The sequence below is a fragment of the Schistocerca nitens genome, chromosome 1, assembly GCF_023898315.1.
Source record: "Schistocerca nitens isolate TAMUIC-IGC-003100 chromosome 1, iqSchNite1.1, whole genome shotgun sequence".
Lineage (NCBI taxonomy): Eukaryota > Metazoa > Arthropoda > Insecta > Orthoptera > Acrididae > Schistocerca > Schistocerca nitens.
Window position 1 is genome coordinate 197,522,448 of NC_064614.1, and position 22,342 is coordinate 197,544,789.

The 22,342-nt window shown below is 42.5% G+C and overlaps 1 protein-coding gene across 4 annotated transcripts in view; it reads right to left on the reverse strand.

The window, feature by feature from the left end:
• The window catches only part of LOC126245442 (UDP-glycosyltransferase UGT5-like), a 259,125-nt gene that overhangs the window by 231,102 nt on the left and 5,681 nt on the right, over positions 1–22,342 (reverse strand). The window lies entirely within an intron of this gene.

Consider the following 22,342-nt stretch of genomic DNA (forward strand, 5'->3'; position numbering starts at 1 on the left):
CAATGTAGGAGGTGAGTGACCGAAAATCTCGTTGGTATGTTACCTACAGACTGTGGCTCTACAATTCAGATTGATGTGTAAAAGATACTAAGATGACTGCTGTTGCTGGAGGAAAGATTGGCACTGATTTGGTCTGGCTTGTACTTGCTGGTTAATTGGCTCTTGAGGCATGATAGTTGGGTAAGAGTACGTACTGGGTTTGCTTCTAAATAAATAACTACCACTAGACATATGCATACTACCCATGTGGATATACCTCCTCTAGACAGATAACAGTATCATGGTCAGTCCATTATAAAACAGTACATAGTGGTAAAAATGAGCAATGCTGTGACCAAGTCCCTACATCTGCATCTACATGATTAGTCTGCCATTCACAAAGTGCCTGGCAGACGGTTCAACGAACAATGTCCAAACTGTCTCTCTACTGTTCCAATCTCTAACACTGCACACGAAAAATCGAGCACTTAAATTTTTCTGTGCGAGCCCTGATTTCTCTTATTTTATCACCATGATCATTTCTCCCTATGTAGGTGGATGCCAACAGAATGTTTTCGCGATTGGAGGAGAAAACTGGTAATCGAAATTTCATGATAAGATCCTGTCGCAACAAAAAATGCCTTAGGTTTAATGATTGCAACTCCAATTCACAGATCATGTCTGTGGCACTATCTCCCCTGTTTCACGATAATACAAAATGAGCTGCCCTTCTTTGAACTTTCCCAATGTCATCCATCAGTCCCAACTGATGCAGATCCCACACTGCACAGCAATACTCCAGAATAGGGTGGACAAGTGTGGTGTAAGCAGTCTCTTCAGTAGACCTGTTGCACCTTCTAAGTGTTCTGCCAATGAATCGAAGTCTTTGGTTTGCTCTACCCACAACATTATCTATGTGATCGTTCCAATTCAGGTTATTTGTAATTGTAATCCCTAAGTATTTAGTTGAATTTGCAGCCTTCAGATTTGTGTAACTTATTGTGTAATCGAAATTTAGCAGATTTCTTTCAGTGCTCATGTGAATAACTTCACACTTTTCTTTATTCAGAGTCAATTGCCACTTTTCAAACCATACAGATATCTTATCTAAATCATTTTGCAATCCATTTTGGTCATCTGATGACTTTACAAGATGGTAAACGACAGCATCATCTGCAAACAATCCAAGAGGGCTAATCAGATTGTCTCCTATGTTGTTAATATAGATCAGGAACAATAGAGGGCCTATAACACTTCCTTGGGGAAAGCTGGATATTACTTCTGTTTTGCTCAGTGACCCCATCTCTTACTACGACTGAGGCAATATTCTATAGGCACGCAGTTTGGTTGTAAGACGCTTGTGAGGAATGGTGTCGAAAGCCTTCTGGAAAGGTTCCAAATCTTCCCCTAGTTTTGCAGTCACTCTGAATTATGCATGGAGGTGTGAGGCTGTTGCACCAGTAAATAATTCAATGGATAGTGTATTGAGAGCTGTGTGATACTGCTAGATTTGTATTATGAAGGTATGTTCTATTTGAAAAAAGGGTGATGAATTTCTCACATCTCAAGAAATGCTACCTGTCAGTGAAGACTCTGACGCCATTACATTGTCATATTTCTAGCATAATAATCACAGGAATACAATAAAGGAGATTAGAACACATGCAGGGGGTTATTTATAGACTACCATTCAATGTACATACCGAATATGCTGTACCACCCACTGCCTGAAACGGAGTCTGGTACACTGCTGTAGTCGACCTGCCAGCTAGTGCGCTGTGCCTCTCCATCAAAAGACATTTTTGGGTACAGCGCTGTACTCTACTATCTGTTTAATAGCATCAGATCGCTATTCAAATGGGAACTGCCCGATTCTTCCGCGTGGCACTGCTTAAATAGTTCCATCCCTGTACTACTGAAGAAGTCTGGTATTTTCTCGAATGATGGTGCTAGATCTATAAAGTGCTTGCATCGTCGATAAACGGTATGCAACACCATCTGTGAGACGGCCTTGTCAAGAACATGTTGACGTAAATATAACTGCGACTGCATTTACATGTTGCGCTAACAGACCGCGTTACTTCAGTACTTGAGCCCAATGTGGAAATGGTATTTTGCAAAATCGGGACAGAATTGGGTCTTGTCGAGATGTCTGTGAGATAACGGTGACGGTCTCGATATATCGAGAGTGAGTTACGAGTGATGATACCGTCGCGAGAGAATGTGGCTTCGTCACTAAACAATTTTAATGGTATTACTCTGAGGTTTGCAATTAGCTATCAACAAAATTCCAGGCAACTAATTTCATCTCCGTGCTTACATTACGTCCGCCATATACTTTTATGTAAAATACAAATGGCACGTAGTTATCAGAACACTCATAATTTGTAAATACGTGCAGCATTCTTAAGCGATGCCGTAAATGTGGCTAAAAATATTCAGTCACAAATGAGAAATTAAATTAAGTAAACTACAGCGTGACTTCTAAACAAACTTCAAAAGCAAAATGACCATCTATAAACAAACTAATAGAAACCGAAGTACCAATAAGCAAAATGAAAACCTGTTACTGTAAACAACGGACTATTTGAAACAAAAAAAGACTAATTTTACACTAAACGTTTTATTGCAATTAGTCTAAACTATCGCCATCTAAAATATTTACTATTACTACTACTGAAAAATTCTGTATTTTGGATATCATTATAAACAATATCCTTGATGTGTAACAGTGTGAAACACGGCGACGAAGCGGCTTCGAATTCGTTTAAATATACCGCACATGGCGACAGTTTGTACTGCTTGACTTCATGCTTGCCAAACCCCTCGTTGGCTAACAAGTTCGCCGGATCTCTCCCCACGTGAGAGCGAGCATTATGGGCAGGGTCCTTCAACTAGCTCAAGAGTTTGACGATTTAACGGGCCAATTGGACAGAATTTGGAATAATATCCCTCAGGACGACACCCAACAACTATCAGTCAATGCCAAGCCCAATAACTCCTTTCATAAGGGCCACAGGTGAACCAAAGCGTTATTGACTTCCTCAACAATTTGTGAAGTTCTCTCTCTTGAATAATCCATTCAAATTTTCTGAAATTGTGATCTGTCTTTTTTTTTTTTTTAAGCCTAATATTTCATCGTCTTTGAATGACGCCAAAACCCTCATGGTGGAATCGGGTGGCTGATAGAAACATCCATCTCCCTTTTCCTGTTATAGGTGTCCAGATAACTTAACAACCCACTCAAATTCGGCTTCAATACAGACGATGTTTTTGTCAACTCCAATAAACACTCCCACTCCCTTGGATCTAATCTTTCATTCTGATATACGTTCCACGACTCGCTATTTCAGCTCTCAACTGCGGGTTTCTGCCAGCTCTCGGTCCCGAGAATAATTTGAGGGCGACACATTTCCACGAGAGCAGTAAATTCTGAATGTTTGTGACAAATACTTTGACAACGTACTGAAGTCTAAGTGTCTTTACTCTGAACGCGTTATGATTTCGCTATCGGCGTGTCATCTGGCGAGTGTTTATTAGAGCACGTCAAACTACCGCCTAGCCTAGAAAAGCCCGTGCGCGCTCCACCTTACTGCGCCAATAAAGCTCCTTCGTTTGTGTAGTACATGCCTGACCCATCAAGCGGAGTGCTACAATGCCCCACCGTATAAAACAGTTCCAGTAATCCCTTATCTCAGCCATTCAAGCGTCCGTCAAATGGCCGGTCTCCCGATTCTCGTCTCTCAGCAACTGATCCGCATTCCCAGAAAAGGGCGATTTATCACGATAATGTTGAATTGTTCGGCTCTGCGGCATCTGTGTATTTCCCACGAAATGCGCCTAGAACGCGTGCATACAAACGACGTGCAAAGTAATGTTCAACAACAGAAACTCGTTGCGATTGGGAAAACGTTGCGCTACGCAATACTACAGAAATCATGTGACCTGTATCCGTTACATTGGCGTCTTCGTTTGTCGTCGCTAATACCTGTGGGGCTATCTTGCTGTGGATGATCCAATGAATGCAATGCAACTACTATATACAGACACTTCTACACTCATTTTCAGAAAAAAAAAACAGAACATCTTCAACGACTAGAGATAGCATGTTCATATTCATAGGACACGTACATTAGTACGTTCTGCAGAAATGATTAGCATTTCTGCCACCTCGCTTCAGCATGTGTCCTGTTGCCGAGTATGTACAGGGGCCGCCATTAGGACCTGATAACTTATTCCTTGCATGATGGCATCGACGCTTATGCGACGTGTAGTGTAGCCATCCAGGCTGCGATCAACTGGTTCCAAAGTTCATCTGTGGTGGTTGGCATTGGGTCACAGTGCTGCACCCGTCGCCTCACCATATCCCCCACATTTTCGATTGACAACAAGTCTGGTGATCTGGCGGGTCAGGGAAAAAGGCTGACATCCTGTGATACCAAGAAGGCACATATTCGTGCGGGAACATATTGTAGTCCATTGTCTTACGGAAAAGTGGCGTCTGCGGTATTGCGTAGAAAGCGTATGGCTACGGGTCGCAGGTTGTCATTGAGGCAGGTCACACTGATCACAATGTCCTGGACACGCACGAACTGTGATTTGTGGTTGTGCCCAATAGCAGCCCGCACCATAAGGCCTTGAGTTGACGGCCGGCCGCTGTGACCGAGCGATTCTAGCCGCTTCAGTCTGGAACCGCGCTGCTGCTACAGTCGTAGGTTTGAATCCTGCCCCGGGCATGGAGTGTGTGACGTCCTTAGGTTAGTTAGGTTTAAGTAGTTCTAAGTCTAGCCCTCCCCCCCCCCCCCCCCGCCCCCATGAACCATGGACCTTGCCGTTGGTGGGGAGGCTTGCGTGCCTCAGCGATAGCCGTACCGTAGGTGCAACCACAACGGAGGGGTATCTGTTGAGAGGCCAGACAAACGTGTGGTTTCTGAAGAGGAGCAGCAGCCTTTTCAGTAGTTCCAAGGGCAACAATCTGGATGATTGACTTATCTGGCCTTGTAACACTAACCAAAACGGCCTTGCTGTGCTGGTACTGCGAATGACTGAGAGCAAGGGGAAACTAGAGCCGTAATTTTTCCCGAGGGCATGCGGCTTTACTGTATAATTCTGTCAGAGACAGCAAAGGACTTGGAAGAGCAGTTGAACGGAATGGATAGTGTCTTGAAAGGAGGATATAAGATGAACATCAACAAAAGCAAAACGAAGATAATGGAATGCAGTCGAATTAAGTCAGGTGATGCTGAGGAAATTAGATTAGGAAATGAGACACTTGAAGTAGTAAAGGAGTTTTGCTATTTGGGGAGCACAATAACTGATGATGGTCGAAGTAGAGAGGATATAAAATGTAGACTGGCAATGGCAAGGAAAGCGTTTCTGAAGAAGAGAAATTTGTTAACATCGAGTATAGGTTTAAGTGTCAGGAAGTCGTTTCTGAAAGTATTTGTATGGAGTGTAGCCATGTATGGAAGTGAAACGTGGACGATAAATAGTTTAGACAAGAAGAGAATAGAAGCTTTCGAAATGTGCTGCTACAGAAGAATGCTGAAGATTAGATGGGTAGATCACATAACTAATGGGGAAGTATTGAATAGAATTGGGGAGAAGAGGAGTTTGTGGCACAACTTGACCAGAAGAAGGGATCGGTTGGTAGGACATGTTCTGAGGCATCAAGGGATCACCAATGTAGTGTTGGAGGGCAGCGTGGAGGGTAAAAATCGTAGAGGGAGACCAAGGGATGAGTACGCTAAGCAGATTCAGAAGGATGTAGGTTGCAGTTGGTACTGGGAGATGAAGCTTGCACAGGATAGAGTAGCATGGAGAACTGCATCAAACCAGTCTCAGGACTGAAGACAACAACAACAACAACAACAACAACAACAACAACGTCCAGGGGACAGATGACCTCAGATGTTAAATCCCATAGTGCTTAGAGCCCTGAGTTGACGCTGTACGTCTTGGGCGAACGCAGTCACTGTGATGCCGCTCCCCCTGTCTGCAGTGAACCAAATTCGGCCACAATTTTCAAACGAACGGAACATGGATTCGTCAAACACTATCTGATGCCATTCCTGTCCTAATTGACGTCGTTCCTACACTATTGCCATATAGCACGTTTCTGCATGTTAGTCAAAGGTGAGCTGAGAAATGGACTACTCGCACGTAACCCAAGCCATAATAAATGGCGATGGACTGTCACTCCTGAGAAGTGTACGATGTATTACACTGTTCCATTGTTGCGCCATTCGTCGTGTTCCACAGCCTTCCGTGTACCATTTTTCACACACCCGTTGCACTGCCGGAACACTTCGTCCCACATGGGCAGCAATTTCCCGGATGGATACATCACATTCTCTCATGCCAATGATGTGTCCTCTTTCAAACTCATTGATTTGATGGTACGATCACGTCTGCTCAAGTTCTACTTGTCCATTACCTTCGGTTTATAGCGACAATAAGAGCTGCAGGCACATTTTACCGGGAGGTGGTATTGCTCCGCGATATCTACGTTGACCTCGATCACGTAGCTCGACATGGTTCAAATGCTAATCATTTCTACAGGATATACTAATGTACATGTTCTGCGAAAATGAACGTCATGTCTCTAATCGTTCAAGGTCTTCTTTTTATGAACATGCATGTATTTTCAGGTGTGCTATTTTTCGATCGCGCTTTAGTTATCATATTCTTAAGAGGTGCTCTACATCATCATTAACATCGACATACAGTGTAATGCAATCACAAAATCTTTGGGTTAACTTATGTGACTGCATTGCAATTTATTTTCGAGATAAAAGCTAAATAAATACGCCGGTTTGTGAGTGTGCTGTCAATCGAACTAGTGAATGTATACACCTTTTGAGAAATTTTCATCTGCAGATCATATTTATGTACGACAGTGAGCCACTACCTCCGGATTAAAGCGATCTCCAGACCATCAGCTCTTTTTGAAGTTGTCACAACAAAAATGGCTCTGAGCACTATGGGACTTAACATCTATGGTCATCAGTCCCCTAGAACTTAGAACTACTTAAACCTAACTAACCTAAGGACATCACACACATCCATGCCCGAGGCAGGATTCGAACCCGCGACCGTATCAGTCGCGCGGCTCCGGACTGAGCGCCTAGAACTGCTAGACCACCGCGGCCGGCCGTCACAACAGGAAACGCCAGAACTAAGATTTCCTATGGATAAGCAAAGATTAAAATGTGACACTGAAAGTAAAAAGTGAAGAGTTTTGCCCCTAACAATATTTAAAAGTGCGAAAAAACGCTACTTTGCTGCATGTCACAGGTCCAAATTCGACGCCCTTCGGGACACTACTTCTTTGGCGTACTAGGAAGCTATACTTCCTGGATAAAAGAACACCCTGAAGGAGAGAAAAGAAACAAAATGTAAACTGACAGGTTGAGAGAATATTTGTTTTTATTTCAGAGATTCCAAAATCGAGTGAAGTTTGTCAAGATATCGGCAGTATGCATCCACTTATCAAAGTGACGCTGCACTACTACTCAGCTCCATGCATGTACTGATTGGGAAGGGTGTTATACTGGCGTTGTCTCCTCTGCTAAGGCAAGCTGGTCTACAATTACAGGGTGTTTCAAAAAGAACTTTAAAACTTTGAAAATTTATATAAATTAATTTATAGTACTTACAGAGGTGATTGTAGTGTCAATTAGTAGGGAAATACATAAAGTTGTGTCTCGCGTAGTTCTCTAGTGCCGAATCGCACCATAAGGAGCGCTAGCGGCAGTTGCTTTAAAGATGGCTGCCGTCACTGGAGCCGAGCATGCTAGCTGTGTGTCTTGGTTTGAAGAATCGAAGTCGGCGACAACAGTTCAGTGTTATTTTCGTACCAAGTAAGCTAAAGATCCTCCTAGCAGGCCTACAGTTTATGAGTGGCATAAATGTTTTGTAGAAACAGGGTGCTCGGTAAGATATGGGGAACCAACAGGTCGTCCAAGCACATCTGACGATGTCTTGAGTGAATGATATGTTCCCCAGACCTGACACCACTCGATTTCTTTTTTATGGGGACTCATCAAGGACATCGTGTCTTTACCTCCTGTGCCTGCTTCTCTACCTGAACTTAGAGCAATAACTTCGCCTCCACTGAGCAGGTTGTTCCTGCAATACTACAGCGAATTTGGGAAGAAATTGACTGCCAATGGGTTGTATGCAGGATAACCACTGGAAGCCACATACAATACCTTTAGTTTAAGATAAAAAACCTGATGTGTTTCCCTAGAAAATAACACTAAACCTACCGAGTGAGGTGACACAGTGGTTAGCACACTGGATTCGCATTCGGGAGGACGACGGTTCAATCCCGCGTCCGGCCATCCTGATTTAGGTATTCGGTGATTTCCCTAAATCGCTCCAGGCAAATGCCGGGATGGTTCCTTTCAAAGGGCACGGCCGACTTCCTGCCCCGTCCTTCCCTAATCCGATGAGACCAATGACCTCGCTGTCTGGTTTCCTCCCCCAAAACAACCCAACACTATACCTAGCTCTATATCTTGTTTCAATAAATTTATATGAATTTTTAAAGTTGCAAATTCCTTTTTGAAACACCCTGTATTGTAGCACGCCGTTGATATCCTGGCTATTGGCACTGGGATGGGGTGACGTCCGAGCTGATCTTACTCATGTTCTATCAAAGACATATCTGGGTTGCCGTACACGAGAGTACCTCAACATCACACAGGCAGTTTATAGAGAAACATGCCATGCGTGGATCAGCATTATTGTGCCGAAAAATAGCTCCACAGTACTGTCGCATGAGTTGTAACACCTGAGAACGCAGGACATCCCTAATGTACTGTTTTACTGTCAGAGTTCCCTCGGTCACGACAAGCTATGACCTGAATTCATATTCGATCGTTCCTCACTCCATAACGCCAGAAGTACAGGAGCACCGAGCGAGATGGCACAGTCATTAGCACACTGGACTAGCATTTGGGATGATGTCGGTTCAAACTCGCGTCCGGCCATCCAGATTTAGGTTGTCCATGATTTACTAAGCCGATCCAGGCAAATGCCAGGATAGTTCCTTTGAAAGGGCTTCGGCGATTTCCTTCCCCATCCTTGACACCATCCATCCTTGACACCATCCAAACTTGTGCTCCATCCCTAATGACCTCGATGTCGATGGGACGTTAAACCCAATCTTTCTTCGTTCCTTCCACCAAGAGTAAAACTGATGTGCCTCTCCAAAACATTGGAAGAATGGGAGCTCTCCCCAGGTCGCCGCACCGAGCGAGGTGGCGCAGTGGTTAGCACACTGGACTCTCATTCGGGAGGACGACGGTTCAATCCCGTCTCCGGCCATCCTGATTTAGGTTTTCCGTGATTTCCCTAAATCGTTTCAGGCAAATGCCTGGATGGTTCCTTTGAAAGGGCACGGCCGATTTCCTTCCCAATCCTTCCCTAACCCGAGCTTGCGCTCCGTCTCTAATGACCTCGTTGTCGACGGGACGTTAAACACTAACTACCACCACCACCACCACCACCACCACCACCACCACCACCACCACCACCACGTCGCCGCCATACTCAGCGACAATGGGCATCCGAGGTACAGCAAAATCTGAGTTATCGCTGAACACAATGCTACGCCATTCATCAACAGTACATTTTTCCTAGTCACAGCACTATTCTGAAGGCAGTCATTCGTGTTGTGGTGTTAATGGCAGCCTACACAAGGGCCAGTAAATTGCTAGTGCGGCTGCCGCTCATCTCCGTCCAATAGTGCGGGATGACAATGTTGTAGTACGTTCATTACTTGTTCCCAGATGGCAGGCGTAGTGTTAAGGAGGAATGATGTGCTTGGTGCACGACACGGCGATCCTCCCTTGATAGTGCAGAACTGTGACCGACGCCAAGTATGTCTGTGCTACGTTCCCATGCAGTCCACCAAAAAGCTACCGTCACATCCGAACGCCCTTAAAATGTTCATGCTACACGATTAAAACAGTCGGTTAAATGGATACTCAACCCTTTCAAACGGTCATGTTCTGACAGCGCTGTTTCATACTAGTACACGGCGCCTCTGTGAGCTTCATCGCTGCAGTACATCTGACGTTGTTTGCGCCCCATATAAACAGCGGTAACGAAAGTCGTGGGATGCCTCCTAATGTCGTGTCGGACCTCCTTTTGCCCGGCGTCGTACAGCAAATCACGCAGCATTGACTTTTAACAAGTCGTTGGAAGTTCCCTGAAGAAATTTTGAGCCATACTGCCTTTATTTTAGCCGTCCATAATCGCGAAAGTGTTGCCGGTGCAGGATTTTGTGCACTTTTTAACTGACCTGTCGATTATGTCGCAATAATATTAGAGGGGATTCAAGTCAGGCGATCTGGGTGTCCAACGGTCGAATTGTTCAGAATGTTCTGACATGGCGCATTGTAATCCAAAAAAATTCCATCGTTGTTTGGGAACATGAAGTCCATGAATTGTTGGTCTCCACATAGCCGAAAATAACCATTTCCAGTCAATGATAGGCTCTGTTAGAACAGAGGATCCAGCCCAGTCCATGTAAAAACAGCGCACGCCATTGTGAAGCCACCATCAGCTTGCTCAGTGTGTTGTTGACAACTTAGGTTCAAAATAGCTGAGCCCTATGGGACTTAACATATGAGGTCATCAGTCCCCTAGAACTACTTAAACCAAACTACCTAAGGACATCCACACACATCCATGTCCGAGGCAGGATTCGAACCTGCGACTGTAGCGGTCGCGCGGTTCCAAACTGAAGCGCCTAGAACCGCTCGGCCACACCGCCCGTTGACAGCTTAGGTCCAAGGCTTCGTGGATTCTGCGCCACACTAACCCGACGTCAGCTCTTTCCTACCGATCCAGTGACGAGTTCAGGAGAGGCGCTACAGGCGATGTCGTGGTGTTAGCAAAGACACTCGTATCGGTAGTCTGCTGCCATGGTCCATTAACACAAAATTTCGCCGCACTGTCCTAACGTAAATGTTTGTCGTACGTCTCAAATTGATTTCTCCGGTAATTTCATGCAGTGTAGTTAGTCTATTAGCAAGGATAACTCTACGCAAATGCCTCTGCTCTCGCTCGTTAGGTCAAGGCTATCGGCTACTGCGTTGTACACGGTGAGAGGGAATGCCTGAAATTTGTATTCTCAGCACACTCTTGACAATATGGACCTCGGAACTGTTAAGTCTCTAACGATTTCCGAAATGAAATGTCCCATGCTTGTCTAGCTCCAATTACCACTCCGCGTTCGAAGTATATTAATTCCCGTCGTGCGGTCATAATCACGTTGGAAACCTTTACATATGAATCCCCTGAGCATAAACGACAGATCCGCCAATGCAGTGCCCTTTTATACCTTGTGTCAGCGATACTGCCGCCATCTATATATGTGCATTATCGCTATTCCTCGACTTTTGTCGTCTCACGGGAATAACACTAATGCCCTCTGGTGCCCATTCTACCTTCCACAGAGAACGGCAACTCTAAACCATATGAATATCCGCCATGGTGTGTAAGTGTACGAAGTTGATTGAAATTCGACCGTGTCTTATGAGTGCTTCAATTTTTTTGTCTGGCAGTGTATTTCGCAATGAATCTGGATCGTAATCTACAAAACAGGAACTCAGGAATACTATCAAATGCAGTATAAAAGCTCAAAACGTAAGTGGCCATCCCATTTTTTTCCTGTAACAAAAAAAAATAATTTTTAACTGTTATGTCTCTACTAGCGATGTCATGACATTCAAAAGCTGCAGAGCACTAGTGAGAAAATTTTGCAACATAGTCACGTGACTTTTAGAGTCCTGGTAACAAAAATTCTGTTCTGCGCAACGGGATGCTCACTCCATTCACAGAAAACTAACTGCGTAAGCCGATAAACCCAATTTGCGCAAATTTTCCGCATTTCCGCGTAATACTTGAGTGTATTGCGCCACCCCTTCCCTCTCCCCAGACTTCGGCCTTTTATATAACATATACGTCCTAGTCTTCCGCAAAGTGAATTTGATGTGATCGAAAAATATTCTGAACTAATACGTTCTAGTTTTAATTTCACGCATGCTGGCTACGCCAAGACTCGCGAAAGGGAATTTTCATACTGTAAACACATTTCCCTTTGTCTGCGTTAATAGTTATAATTCTAACAGTAAAGCAGTCGCAAGAATTTTTGCTACGTTATTGGTCGCGTTGCTTTCAAAGTTATTTTAACAGATTCATGGGATATATACTTGCATAATGATACAAGATTCAGTTAATGTCTGAACTCCACAGCTCAGTGCGCTATATTTATATCCGCCCATAACCTATTTTAATGAGAACAAACAAAAGTTAACTTATAATGAGATAAAAATAAATAATAAGTGTAGATTGTGAACCATACACTGCAGTATCTGCACATGAGCCTCATTAACACGACAATTAAACCAGTATTTCCAAAATTACTTTCTGACATGCATTATTTCAGTCGGCTCTGTCCAAACATTTGACACAAACTTACTTCCTGCTACGGTCGCAGGTTCGAATCCTGCCTCGGGCATGAATGTGTGTGATGTCCTTAGGTTAGTTAGGTTTAAGTAGTTCTAAGTTCTAGGGGACTGATGGCCACAGCAGTTGAGTCCCATAGTGCTCAGAGCCATTTTGTTTAGTCCCATATTTTCCACAACGAAACATTGTCTCGAAATTTGGTAGAAAATCCGAAGAAATTCTGGTCGTATGTAAAGTACACAAGCGGCAAGACGCAGTCAATACCTTCGCTGCGCAGTGCCGATGGTACTGTTACCGACGACTGTGCCGCTAAAGCGGAGTTATTGAACGCAGTTTTCCGAAATTCCTTCACCAGGGAAGCCGAATGGAATATTCCAGAATTTGAAACACGAACAGCTGCTAGCATGAGTTTCTTAGAAGTAGATACCTTAGGGGTTGCGAAACAACTCAAATCTCTTGATACGGGCAAGTCTTCAGGTCCAGATTGTATACCGATTAGGTTCCTTTCAGATTACGCTGATACAACAGCTCCCTACTTAGCAATCATATACAACCGCTCGCTCACCGATGGATCTGTACCTACAGATTGGAAAATTGCGCAGGTCGCACCAGTGTTTAAGAAGGGTAGTAGGAGTAATCCATCGAACTACAGACCTATATCATTGACGTCGGTTTGCAGTAGGGTTTTGGAGCAACTACTGTATTCAAACATTATGAATCACCTCGAAGGGAACGATCTATTGATACGTAATCAGCATGGTTTCAGAAAACATCGTTCTTGTGCAACGCAGCTAGTTCTTTATTCGCACGAAGTAATGGCTGCTATCGACAGGGGATCTCAAGTTGATTTCTAGACTTCCGGAAAGCTTTTGACACCGTTCCTCACAAGCGACTTCTAATCAAGCTGCGGGCCTATTGGGGTATCGTCTCAGTTGTGCGACTGGATTCGTGATTTCCTGTCAGGAAGGTCGCAGTTCGTAGTAATAGACGGCAAATCATCGAGTAAAATTGAAGTGATATCAGGTGTTCCCCAGGGAAGCGTCCTGGGACCTCTGCTGTTCCTGATCTATATAAATGACCTGGGTGACAATCTGAGCAGTTCTCTTAGGTTGTTCGCAGATGATGCTGTAATTTACCATCTAGTAAGGTCATCCGAAGACCAGTATCAGTTGCAAAGCGATTTAGAAAAGATTGCTGTATGGTGTGGCAGGTGGCAGTTGACGCTAAATAACGAAAAGTGTGAAGTGATCCACATGAGTTCCAAAAGAAATCCGTTGGAATTCGATTACTCGATAAATAGTACAATTCTCAAGGCTGTCAATTCAACTGAGTATCTGGGTGTTAAATTCACGATCAACTTCAGTTGGAAAGATCACATAGATAATAATGTGGGGAAGGCGAGCCAAAGGTTGCGTTTCATTGGCAGGACACTTAGAAGATGCAAGTCCACTAAAGAGACAGCTTACACTACACTCGTTCGTCCTCTGTTAGAATATTGCTGCGCGGTGTGGGATCCTTACCAGGTGGGATTGACGGAGGGCATCGAGAGGGTGCCAAAAAGGGCAGCTCGTTTTGTATTATCACGTAATAGGGGAGAGAGTGTGGCAGATACGATAGGCGAGTTGGGATGAAAGTCATTAAAGCAAAGACGTTTTTCGTCGCGGCGAGATCTATTTACGAAATTTCAGTCACCAACTTTCTCTTCCGAATGCGAAAATATTTTGTTGAGCCCAACCTACATAGGTAGGAATGATCATCAAAATAAAATAAGAGAAATCAGAGCTCGAACAGAAAGGTTTAGGTGTTCGTTTTTCCCGCGCGCTGTTCGGGAGTGGAATGGTAGAGAGATAGTATGATTGTGGTTCGATGAACCCTCTGCCAAGCACTTAAATGTGAATTGCAGAGTAGTCATGTAGATGTAGAGCCATCTTTTCCTTCGAATGAACAGCGCAGGTCCACTTATAACATCTAACACTCCACTTCCTGGTTGATTTCTCCGTGATCTACCACACTCATAACATCTTCATTTTCGATTTGTTTCCTCTTGTGGCCTGCATACAATCTCTTCCAGTCCAAACAGTGAAAGTAAACACGCCTCCTGATCTCCTTAGGAACCTGTAGTGCTTGACGTCTCCTTTCTATTTCGGCCTCATAAGTTCCCATAAAAGTTTGGTTAGGAAAGTAATTCTGTTCAGTGCTTTATTTTCCTTTTTATTAAATTTATAAAGGCAAAATACACTAAGTATAATAATTGTAAATCACTATGATAGGCCAGTGCCTTGTATTTGGAGCCACATTATTTTTTGAGACAACTGGTCAACCAAGGCTACGCCAACTGGCATGTTGTAAGCTGTTATGATCTTAGTTTCGCATTCCCTGTACTGCTATCGATAACATCGTCATGGTGCATTGTAGAAATTACAAGGATAGCTTTATTATTTTTTGGGCCGATGCGATACAAGGGTCGTTTCCTTAGAAAAGCGTAAAACTGAAGATTTGTCTGACCTTTGTTCCTTTGGAAGAAACTAACGGTACTTCGCGTTTATTTCGAAGAAGTGTTCTCACATAACCAGGCTCCTTATCTTTGAGGCATTTAGAAAAAAAAAAAAGTCGTAACGCAGATATCGGCGGTTAAACTTCTGTTAGCGCCGCAATTGGCTCCACCATTCTTATTACTACATCATGTGGGCTCTTGCTTCGTTCGTATGGTACATGGGACTGCAAACCAACACAGGTTTCAAGCACATTATACAAAGTTTAGCATAAACCCAATAATATAGACAGTAAACAGTGGAAAATAAACAATTTACCTATCAAAATTGGAACGGAAATAACACCAGTTGTCGCGTGAATGACAACTGTCAAGTGACAAGTCATTTATATACTCACTGACAATAGCCGAATTCAAACAACAACGGTGAAACACTACCCTTTAAAGTGTAACTCGAGGCTATACAAATTCACGTCTGTGGACAATCCGTACGGGCGACAACACAACAATAAGAAAATCGCTGGGTGACGTACGTCAACCGCGCAATACTCAAGGGTTGAGCAGTCCTATTCATTTTATTACGACTTCCGACATCTTTCAGTGGATACCAACACTGGTAGAGCGGCACTGAGGCAATAAATGGACCGGAAGTCGGGTGCGTGAATAAACAATGGCGCAAATGCCAAACCGGATCGGTACTACAGTCTACAATGAAAATATCTGTCTTTCTTGAAAATCCTTTCCGGACACGTTTTTTTCCAAATAATCTAACTCAAGTGCCAGGTGACTTACCCTTAACTTCATTATTGGCCGCACTGCTGACCGACCCTCCCCCACCCCCCCCCCTAGAAAAGCCCTAAAAAAGAGAAAAACACTTGTTCTTTCGCAGCAGTGTTGCCAACTCTAAAAAAACCGAGTCGCTAGATTCAATATCAAAAGTCTCTAGAAAGTCGCTAAAACTGATTTTACTAGGGGTGTACTGAAACTTTCGTGCTGTGAATGGTGCAATAAGCCAGTGGTTGGGGGGGGGGGGCGGGGGGGGGGGCTAATAAAATATTAATAAAAACTGTCTCATACGTAATTGCTATATTGTCTTAATTAAATGACACATCGCTTGCAACAACATGCATATAAAATACGCTAACGTTTAATTAAACATGTTATCATAATTGACGCAACACATAAATTGTTGTTTCAATCACAGTAGTCTAATATACTAGAAATATACAACTATATTTGTAATAAAAGAAAGCAAGAACTCCAATTAGGTTTCAAAATATATAAATACCGGTATGTGAGGTATTCATCGTCGTCACTCAGAAGATCGAATAACTCTTCTGTTTCCTGCTCTGACAGAACTGTAGTTGATGTAGAGGGTTGAACGTCGCTCAAAAGATGATGTTGCAGTTCGACTAGTTTTGTCGCAAAAAGAGTAACTTTTGTTCGTCCCAATAAGCTCCAATACGTCTGACGGTATGTCAAAAGATGCACAACCTTTATTTTCTTTCTTCAGCGGGTCTCTCAATATGATCAAAGCATTAATTTCCTTTAACTATAATCTGTTACGTTGTTTAGTTTTTATAATGTTCATAGAACTGAATATTCTTTCCACTTCTGCATTTGAATGCGGTAGGCATAGAACAGTCATTGCTAACTGTGAAATCAAAGAAAAAGGATTCTCCCCTGCGCCATTTTTATACTGCAAAACCTCACTCCAAAATCGAACAGTGTTAGTAGTGTTATTCCACCTTATGAAGTTGATATTATGCCATTCTTGCAGCATACCGTCTATGAAATCGCAACTAAAACCCAATTTTTTGGCTACATCCGCTACAGCATTATGTTTATTCACTTTTAGTGTTTCTTCAACATTCAGCATTGACACTTTTTACGGGATCGTAACGTTACTTGGCAGTCTTTGTTGAATTTCCTTTATGAGTTCAGACTAAACTGAATGCATCTCTTCTTCAAATAAACTTTATCTTCTTCAGACAAACTTGACTCAGACAATTTCTGTTCAAACATAAAGCCAAGGTTCGGATTTCCGTACATACATTCTAGGTATGGTATTCACTGAGGCGTCCGAAACTGCAAGCTGAAGAGAGTGACAAATGCAACGGATCAATACCAAATGCTTCAAACCATATTCTCTCTTGAGTTGTTCGAAAAGCCCATTGTTTATTCCAACCATTGCAGAAGCATTATCTATGCCAATTCCTACCATATTAGCGATTGGAAGTTTGAGATCTTTCAAAGGATTCACAAGAACAGCAGCCAGATTTCTTACATCTGCAGTTTCTACTACAGCGAGTTTGAGAAATGCTGATCTAATGGTTTGGTTGTTTACACTATAGTACTGTATAACGATAGCTAGCATTTTAGATATTGATACATCTGTGGATTCATCTATTAGTACACTGTATTTTTGGTTAACCATATCTTCAACCAATGACTGTGTAAAAATATGGAGCCAAAACTTCAGTTATAATGTTAGTGCACTTTGTACGATGTAATTGCATGTTTTTAGCGCCCTCATCACCGGAAAACACCTTCTTGCACAGTATTCCTAAATGATTTACAGCTAAAATAGAACAATGTTCAGCAATAAATAAAGAAAGGGTGCCTTCCGCTCTGCTTGCTATTCTGACTGTAGTTTTCGGAACAATTTTCACAGGTAAGGTGGTTTGTGTTTTTTTTAATTAATTTTTTGTTTATGCTTAATAGTTTTCGAATGCTTTCTAATATCACACAATTTAGCATAAAACTCTGTTGGACATACTTGACACCTTGCCTTGGATAAGGCACCCATTGAATTCAGGTTCTGCTTCCCACGCATCGATATTTTTGAGCGTACTGCTTCTTCTGCTGTAAATCCATTATGTAAGCCGCCACAACATAAGTTTCACCAATTTATAATCACTGAAAATACATTAAAACTCAGGCAAACTAGAGGTCATGAAACAATTTACTCACTCGGTGACTCGATATCAGTCCTATTGTTCATTGTTTGAAACGTAATAATGTCTGAGATACCCCCACCGAATTGTTCTTGCGTTAGCACTGTGCATGTGGTAATAATTTGACTGCGAGTTAACATTTCGAAAAATTAGAGGTTGCTGGACAGAAATTTATTTTATTATACTTAATATTACGTATGTATTTTGTCAATTCGAAAAATAAAGGGAGTTCAAAAGTTGAAGAATTATAGATCGGTACGCTATCGACGATAACAGGCTAGTGGGTAATGAATAATGAATTGTTCTATAGTCAAGGTTCTCTTACTCTGTAGCAATTCCCATATTCAGATTTACTAAATGCTGAACAATGCTACATGATCTAAGAACTTAATTTAAAGTTAGTAAATCTAGAACAAAGTCAGTGTAGTACCCATTCTATAGTTAAAATCTTAGTTTTGTTAATGAAAATACTGGCCCAAAATAGTTTTGATTTGTACTTCAAAAGTCGTCAGTACTCCAAAAGTCGCCAGATAGATCGCTAAATAATTTTTGTCGCTAAAAAGTTTTTTTTGTCGCTAAGACGAAGGCAAAAGTCGCCATTTCTAGCGACAAAGTCGCTAAATTGGCAACACTGTTTCGCAGCAGTAAGTTGCATGTGGAAACGTTTGGAATCCACCAAGACCATTGTCAACTATTTTCTACAATAGTGTTAAAACTGATACTTCGGCTGAGGCCAAACGGGCGTTTTTTAACACAACAATTTTACGGAAATTACCGCAGCGTTTTTTTACCGCAGACACCTAGCCACATCATACGTTAAATAAAGCAATGTTTCATGAGATAAATGACACAGGTTTGCGAGAACGCTAGCTACGCAATATGTTAACAGTTTACTTTTTAGCACGGTCGGTTTTGCACCGACTTAAATGAAGTACACGTGTCGAGAATTGAGAAGTACAATGACAGAACTGAGCATATCAAAAGCGATTTTTTCGTTATTTGTTGTCAGAAGGAGGAAACAGAAAATGTGGTGGTTACATCAATAACTGCAGATTGGCCTCACAAATTAAAGTTCATAAATACAGGGTGGTCCATTGACAATGACCGCGCCAAATATCTCACCCACGTGTCTACTCAACCAACCCCTTATTTTTAGCCAAGCTGTACAGTAAATTTCTTTTTTTCCGATTCGATTCTGTACCTCCTCAGTTAGTTACTCAGAATTCTTCTGTAGCACCACATTTCAAAAGCTTCTTTTCTAGGGTGACGCTTCCCGTATTTTACGTGATCGTCCCTTATTTAGCGTTAAGTGTCCTGTTTACCCTACGAAGTACGTATTGTCCCGTTTGTCAATAACCGTCCCGTTATTTTTAAATACCGCGTTATTAAATAACGTGTCGCATAACGAAATGAAGAGTAAACTTGATCATACCGAAAGGATAAAGAAAATACACTCTTTGATTAAACCATTGTCAAACTTCCTTACATCTCAGGATAACTGCTGCAAGAATTTGCAGCTCATAACTGCGTTTGTGCTAGCTCTACCTTGCACTAATGCTACTGCAGTGTTCTCGATTACGAATGATTTATAAATCCATGGAAAGAATAGGTTTAGTTCAAAATAGCTCTGAGCACTATGGGACTTACTGCTGAGGTCATCAGTCCCCTAGAACTTAGAACTACTTAAACCTAACTAACCTAAGGACATCACACACATCCATGCCCGAGCCAGGATTCTAACCTGCGACCGTGGCGGTCGCGTGGTTCCAGACTGTAGCGCCTAGAACCGCTCGGCCACTCCGGTCGGCAGAGGTTTATGTCGAAGCCGCTAATGAAATAGTTATAACTGAAATTCATTTGCAGGATACTTCATATGTTGATTTTTATAAAATTCCGATTGAAACAAGAACCGCTCGGCCACTCCGGCCGGCAGAGGTTTATGTCGAAGCCGCTAAGGAAATAGTTATAACTGAAATTCATTTGCAGGATACTTCATATGTTGATTTTTATAAAATTCCGATTGAAAACAGACTCCTGAACTCCAGAATGACTGTCTTCTGTGAAATATATATGGAAAATCATTTTCAGAACCTACTCACAGCGAAACTTCCAGCCCAATTGAGATTGAAAAATAAGTAACCTATGTAAATAGTAATCATTTTCTACCCTAGTTAAAGACTTCGTGACATTAAATTTATATTTTGTGTTTACATGTGACAACAAAAAGCAATACGATATCTTCTCGATTAGTAATGCAAGGTATTTTGAAATTCTGTTAGAGTGAATTTTAAGAAAATCGTACGATGATCTCTGCAGTTGTGGCATAAACCAAGTAGTTTAACACGAATCTACCACATAACTATAGTATTAACAAAAGTTTCCACAAAATGTGGATTCATTTAAAATCCAACCTGACTCCCATATTTTGGCTTTGGAAATCTGGTCACCCCATACCGTTTGCTTCTAACATGAACTTGGATCGTTCACGTTTCACTTTTCAAAATACAAATACCTTGAGAAAAAAGAAAAAAAATTGGTAACACACAGCTTTGTATTCGCTGTTAAATTTTCCTTTTTCAGAAACGTTTTTTCTTGCAATTGCCAGTGTGTATTTTATATCCTCTGATCTGACCACTGTCAGTTATTTTGCTGGTCACATAAAAAAACTCGTCTACAGATATTACTTTAAGTGTCATTTCCCAATCTAATTCCCCAGAATCGCCTACTTTAATTTGACGTTGACTACATTGTTATCCTTGTTTTGATTTTGTTGACGTTCATCTTAGAACTTCAGTGTAACGCACTATCTATTCCATTCAATTGCCTTTCTAAGTCCTTTGCCGTCCGACAGAATTAAAATGCCATCGGCAAACCTCAAAGTTTTTATTTCTTCTCCCTGCATTTTAATTTTCTTTCCAAACTTGTTGCTCCCTTAATTGTTTGCTAAATGTACAGACTGAAAAACAATGGGGATCGGGTACAACCATTTCTAACTCCCTTCGTAGGTACTTTCATGACCTACCTCTTCAGATTCACAGATGGTGATAAAAAAAAAATTGAGATCTCGCCCTGTTTTCGACAAATACACTGAAGCGCCAAAGAAACTGGTATAGGCAAGCATATTCAAATACAGAGAAACGTAAATAGGCAGAATACAGCACTACGGTCGGCAACTCCGATATAAGACAAGTGCCTGGCGCAGTTGTTAGACTGATTGCTGCTGCTACGATGTCATGTTAACATTTGAGTGAGTTTGAACGTCGTGGTACGGTCGGCGCACGAGCGATGGGAAACAGCATCTGAGGTAGCGATGAAGTGGGGAGTTTCCTGTACGACCATTTCATGAGTGTGCCGCGAATGTCACGAATCCGGTAAAACATCAAATCTCCGACATCGCTGCGGCCGGAAAAAGATCCTGCAAGATCGGAAACAAGGACGACTAAAGAGAATCGTTCAACGTGACAAAAGTGTGACCCTTCAGCAAATTGCCGCAGATTTCAATGCGGGGCCATCAACAGTTGGCGTGCGAACCAGTCATCGATATGGGCTTTCGGAGCCGTTTATCTTTGATGACTGCACGACAAAGCTTTACGCCTCGCCTGGGCCCGTCAACACCGACATTGGACTATTGACGACTGGAAACATGTTGCCTAGTCGAACGAGTATCTCTTCAAATTGTATCGAACAGACGGACGTGTACGGGTATGGAGACAACCTCATGAAACCATAGATCCTGTATGTCAGCAGGAAACTGTTGAAACTGGTGGAGACACTATATTGCTGTGGGGCGTGTGCAGTTGGAGTGATACGGGACCCCTGACACGACTCTGACAGGTGACACGTACGTAAGCATCCTGTCCCATCAACTGCATCCATTCCTGTCCATTGTGATTTCCGACGGACATGGACAATCCAGCAGGGCAGCACATCACACATCCAGAATTGCTACAGTGTGGCTCTAGGAACACACTTATGAGTTTAAACACTTCCACTGGCCACCAAACTCTCCAAACATGAACGTTATTGAGCATATCTGTGATGCCTTGCAGCGTGCTGTTCAGAAGAGATCTCAACTCTCTTGTAGCCTTACAGATTTATGGACGGCCCCGCGGGATTCATGGTGTCAGTTCCCTCGAGCGCTACTTCAGACATTAGTTGAGTCCATGCCACGTCGTGTTGCGGTGGTTCTGCGTGCTGGCAGGTGCCCTACACGATATTAGGTAGGTGTACCAGTTTCATAGCGCTTCAGTGTAAATACATATAACTCGATACCTCTTTACATTGCCTCCTTTCACGCATTTGCATCCGTAGCAGCAATATTTCTTTGTTGTTGATACTAATAAATAAATTTGCAGAAACAGAACAAACACGTGTAATATTACAGTTTCGTTCGTTTGCTGATAATGTAAACAACAGAATACAACCAAAAGTC